We start from the raw sequence: 6,000 nt of genomic DNA on the forward strand, positions 1-6,000 counted from the left end.
GCTCCATAAGGAGAGAAGCCACCGCAATGAGAAGCCCGTGCACCGCAATGAAGAGTAGCCCCTGTTCACAGCAACTAGAGAAAGCCTGTGCGCAGCAACAAAGACCCAACACAGCCAAAAAAAAAAAAAAAAACCTTTACTACTAAAATACTACTAATTATTAAAATACTACCCTACCAAATTAAATTTATAAGAATAAATTTAAATTAAATATGAATTAAAATTTTTAAATTTTAAATTGCTAATCTATATCTGTATTTTATTTATTTATTTATTTATTTATTTATTTATTTATTTATGGCTGTGTTGGGTCTTTGTTTCTGTGCGAGGGCTTTCTCCAGTTGTGGTGAGCGGGGGCCACGCTTCATCGCGGTGCGTGGGCCTCTCGCTGTCGCGGCCTCTCCCGTTGCGGAACACAGGCTCCAGACGCGCAGGCTCAGTAGTTGTGGCTCACGGGCTTAGTTGCTCCGTAGCATGTGGGATCTCCCCAGACCAGAGCTCGAACCCGTGTGCCCTGCATTGGCAGGCAGATTCTCACCCACTGCGCCACCAGGGAAGCCCCTATATCTGTATTTAATGACATGGAAAACAGGAACTGGAACAGCATGTATGGTATGATCCCATTTATTTTAAAATTTATTTTATTGAAGTATAGTTGAGTTACAATGTTTTGTTAATTTCTACTGTACAGCAAAGTGATTCAGTTATACATATATTTACATTCTATTTCATATTCTTTTCCATTATGGTTTATCATGGGATATTGAATATTGTATTGTGCACCTTGTTGTTTATCCATTCTCTATGTAATAGTTTGCATCTACTAATCCCATACCCCCAATCCATCCCTCTCCCACAACCCCTCCCCCTTGGCAACCACAAGTCTGTTCTCTATGTCTGTGAGTCTGTTTCTGTTTCATAGATAAGTTCATTTGTGTCATACTTTATTTATTCATTTATTTTAAATTTATTTATTATTTATTTTTGGCTGCGTTGGGTCTTCACTGCTGCACGCGGGCTTTCTCTAGTTGCGGCGAGCGAGGGCTACTCTTCGTTGCGATGTGTGGGCTTCTCATTGCAGTGGCTTCTCTTGTTGCGGAGCATGGGCTCTAGGCGCGCAGGCTTCAGTAGTTGTGGCTCATGGGCTCTAGAGCGCAGGCTCAGTAGTTGTGGCGCAGGGGCTTAGTTGCTCCGAGGCATGTGAGATCTTCCCGAACTAGGGCTCAAACCCATGTCTCCTGCATTGGCAGGCAGATTCTTAACCACTCCACCACCAGGGAAGTCCCTGTGTCATATTTTAGATTCCACATATAAGTGATATCATATGGTATTTGCCTTTCTCTTTCTGACTTACTTCACTTAGTATGATAATCTCTAGGTCCATCTGTGTTGCTTCAAATAGCATTATTATTATTTTTTTATGGCTGAGTAATATTCCATCATATATCCATTGTATACCACATCTTCTTTATCCATTCATCTGTCGATGGACGTTTAGGTTGTTTCCATGTTTTGGCTATTGTGAGTAGTGCTGCTATGAACATAGGGGTGCATGTATCTTTTTGGATTATAGTTTTATCCGGATATATGCCCAGGAGTGAGATTGCTGGATCATATGGCAACTCTATTTTTAGTTTTTTGAGGAACATCCATGCCATTTTCCATTTATACCAATTTACATTCCCACCAACAGTGTAGGAATGTTCCCTTTTCTCCACACCATCTCCAGCATTTGTTATTTGTAGATTTTTTTGTAATGGCCATTTTGACCAGTGTGAAGTGGTACCTCATTGTGGTTTTGATTTGGATTTCTCTGTTGATTAGTGATGTTGAGCATCTTTTCATGTGCCTGTTGGCCATCTGTATGTCTTCTTTGGAGAAATGTCTGTTTAGGCCTTCTGCCCATTTTTCGATTGGGTTGTTTGTTATTTTGTTGTTGAGTTGTACGAGCTGTTTGTATATTTTGGAAATTAAGCCCTTGTTGGTCGCATCATTTGCAAATGTTTTCTCCCAGTCCATAGGTTGCCTTTTTGTTTTGTTTATGGTTTCCTTTGCTGTGCAAAAGTTTGTAAGTTTGATTAGTTCCCATTTGTTTATTTTTGCTTTTATTTCTATTGCCTTGGGAGACTGACATAAGAAAATATTAGTACGATTTATGTCAGAGAATGTTTTGCCTATGTTCTCTTCTAGGAGTTTTATGGTGTCATGTCTTATATTTAAGTCTTTAAGTCATTTTGAGTTTATTTTTGTGTGTGGTGTGAGGGTGTGTTCTAACTTCATTGATTTACATGCAGTTGTCCAACTTTCCCAACACCACTTGCTGAAGAGACTGTCTTTTTTCCATTGTATGTTCTTGCCTCCTTTGTCGAAGGTTAATGGACCATAGGTGTGTGGGTTTATTTCTGAGCTCTCTATTCTGTTCCATTGATCCGTATGTCTCTTTTTGTGCCCATACCATGCTCTTTTGATTACTGTAGCTTTGTAGTATTGTCTGAAGTCTGGGAGGGTTATGCCTCCTGCTTTGTTCTTTTTACTCAGGATTGTTTTGGCAATTCTGGGTCTTTTATGGTTCTGTATACATTTTAGGATTATTTGTTCTAGTTCTGTGAAAACTTTCATGGGTAATTTGATAGGGTGGTATGATCCCATTTTTGTAGGTATTTATATGCACATAGAAAAAAGTTTTGAGGGCTACACTTCAAAATATTGAGGATGATTTTTCACTTTCTTTTCATGTTATCTGCATTTTTAAAAATAATGAATATGGGGCTTCCCTGGTGGCACAGTGGTTAAGAATCCGCCTGCCAATGCAGGAGACATGGGTTCAAGCCCTGGTCCAGGAAGATCCCACATGCCGCGGAGCAACAATGCCCATGCACCACAGATACCGAGCCTGCACTCTAGAGCCCATGAACCACAACTACTGAGCCCACCTGCCACAACTACTGAAGTCCATGCACCTAGAGCCCATGCTCTGCAAAAAGAGAAGCCACCTCAATGAGAAGCCTGCGCACTGCAATGAACAGTAGCCCCCACTCGCCGCAACTAGAAAAAGCCCACGCGCAGCAATGAAGACCCAACACAGCCAAAAATAAAATAAGTAAAAATAAATTAATTAAAAAAAAAACATAGTGCTAAAAATAATGACTATGCTTTAGATTTACAATCAGAAAGAAAGGAGAGCTCTGTTTTTAAAAGCTATTTAAGGAATAAATAACATCATTAAAAATGTAATATAATGCTAAGTTTAAAAGCATAATGCAGAAGAATATTACATTATAACTCATACTTAGGTAAGTGGATGTGAATATGGACCAAGACTGGATGAAAACAGAGAAAAAAAAAGAAGAAGGAACAAAGAATATATGTACATTTATTCCTCCACCAGCCCCAAACAATATCTAAAATTCAGAAGGGGGAATTAAGTATCAGAACCCCAAAGCTTCTCTGTCTCTGCCTGCTCCCTCACCGCACTCCACCCCTCCTTTTCTCTCCCAGAGCCTCCAGCAAATCCTAGAATCTGGATGTCTGCCCTGTTCCCATAATGGTTTTATTATAAACCATAGGAAGTAGCCTGAAGAGACAATTAAATCTAACAGCAGTCACAAATAATGGCTCAAAGCTCAACGTTAACTAAGACAAAATGAAAATCCATTGCCTTTGGGAAACACTCTTCAAAATCCAATTGGTCAGGGTTCCCTGGTGGTGCAGTGGTTAAGAATCCGCCTGCCAATGCAGGAGGCACGGGTTCGAGCCCTGGCAGGAAGATCCCACATGCCACCGAGCAGTTAAGCCCGTGCACCACAACTACTGAGCCTGCACTCTAGAGCCCGCGTGCCACAACTACTGAAGCCTGCGCACCTAGAGCCCATGCTCTGCAACAAGGGAAGCCACCGCAATGAGAAGCCCGCACACCGCAACGAAGAGTAGCCCCTGCACACCGCAACTAGAGAAAGCCCGTACGCAACAATGAAGACCCAACACAGCCAAAAATAAATTAATTAACTACTTAAAAAAGAATCCAAATGGTCAGCATAAAATGACTCTATAGGGCAAGGCAACTCTTTCAACAGTCATTCCTCTAATATTTAATTTAAAAAATAATCCTGTATGCCACATACTTTAGGCAGGAGGAGATGGGGGTAGAAGGGTGTGTGAATTTGTCCACCCTCCACTTTCTGCAGGCTGGCATGTTCCTTGATGGTATGGACCGATTTCATAATCATCACATTCCCCCCACCCCATAACCTGAAAACTGGGTTCACCTCTTGGTGGGTGTCAAGCCAAAGGACACAACCAAGCCAAAGATTGGGAGAAGGAAGGATTTATTACTTGCAGCAAGGAAGGAGAACACCGGGGATCTTTCCCAAAACAGTGTCTCCCAATGGCATAAGTGGGGAAGTTTTAAGCTAAGGGTGCATGCATCTTCGTGAAGGGGCTTGGGCAAAGAATTCAGCATAAAATTGGGGCAAAGACTGAGAGTCCAAGCTTCAGTTGATTGACATCATAGGGTCAGAAAAGGTCAACATCATCATTCCAACCCCTTAGATCCTGCAGAACTCAAAGATAAGTATCAGATTTTTATGTGTCCCTTGAGGAGGAACTGGGACTCTGTTTTATCACTGAACTATTGTTTCTTTTTCTTTTTTTTTATACTTTTTTAAAAAATAATTTTTATAGATTTATTTTTATTTATTTATTTTTGGCTGCATTGGGTCTTCGTTGCTGCTCGCAGGCTTTCTCTAGTTGTGGCGAATGGGGGCTACTCTTCCTTGCGGTGCGCATGCTTCTCATTGCAGTGGATTCTCTTGTTGCGGAGCAGGGACTCTAGGCGCACGGGCTTCAGTAGTTGTGGCTCACAGACTTAGTTGCTTCACGGCATGTGGGGTCTTCCCGGACCAGGGCTCGAACCCGTGTCTCCTGCATTGGCAGGCGGATTTTTAACCACTGCGCCACCAGGGAAGTCCCTGAACTATTGTTTCTTGACTGTTTTTCCTTTGTTCCTGCTTTCCCTCACTTTCCTTAAGATCATTAATTACTGAGACCTGTTCAAGGGCAAGCATTGCAGCCAGGCTTAGATGACAAAATGGCTTAGGCTAAACTGGCTTCTCTTATGTCAAGAAAGCCATGACTGGTTCTTTTTGTCCGGGGATCTCCTACTCTGTCTGCTTATACCACCCCCCAGTGCACATGGTAGAGCTCACAAAATTCTATGCTCTGAATTCAGTGGACATGGAAAATGACTTGAGCATCTACTGCCTGCGCTTCCTCTCATAGACCTGAAGATTTTCCCATCTCTCTCTCTCTGGGTTAAACAGTGACTCAGAGACTTTTTATTCCCCAGAAGAATTCTGCTCTATTCCTCTTGATGATAAGAAACCCCAGGGTATTTTAGCATTGCCAGAAGAAGCCTCTTGATCTTACTTTGAATTATCCAATTATCCAAATAGAATTATATCAAGACTTCAAGAAAAAGAGGGTCATTCAATGTCTTGTCATAGCTGGAGTGCTGGATCTTCAGGGCTTGAGACAGTTCCCAGTGGAGGGCCAAGGCATCCCTACTCCAAAGCTACCAGGGTCTGAATCACTACCTAAGGCACAGTCTCTTTCTCTCTCTCTCTCTCTCTTTTTTTTAATTTTTATTGAAGTATAGTTGATTTACAATGTTGTGTTTCAGTTGTATGCAAAGTGATTCAGTTATGCATATGTATATAAATATATATATTCGTTTTTTACATTCTCTTCCATTATAGGTTATTACAAGATATTGAGTATAGTTCCCTGTGCTATATAGTAGGTCCTTGTTGGTTATCTAATTTATATATAGTAGTGTGTATATTTTAATCCCCAAAAGAGTCTCTTAATATGGATCCACTGACGGTCTTGGGGAAGTCAACAAGCCCTTTGGAACTCTAACTAGCATATTGTATGCGGGGACCCACAGCCTTCATCAGGCAATCAGAGAAGTCTATAGCCCCCAGAAGGTTAGGAACCAGTGAT

Source organism: Balaenoptera physalus (assembly GCF_965194825.1).
Source record: "Balaenoptera physalus genome assembly, chromosome: 20".
NCBI lineage: Eukaryota > Metazoa > Chordata > Mammalia > Artiodactyla > Balaenopteridae > Balaenoptera > Balaenoptera physalus.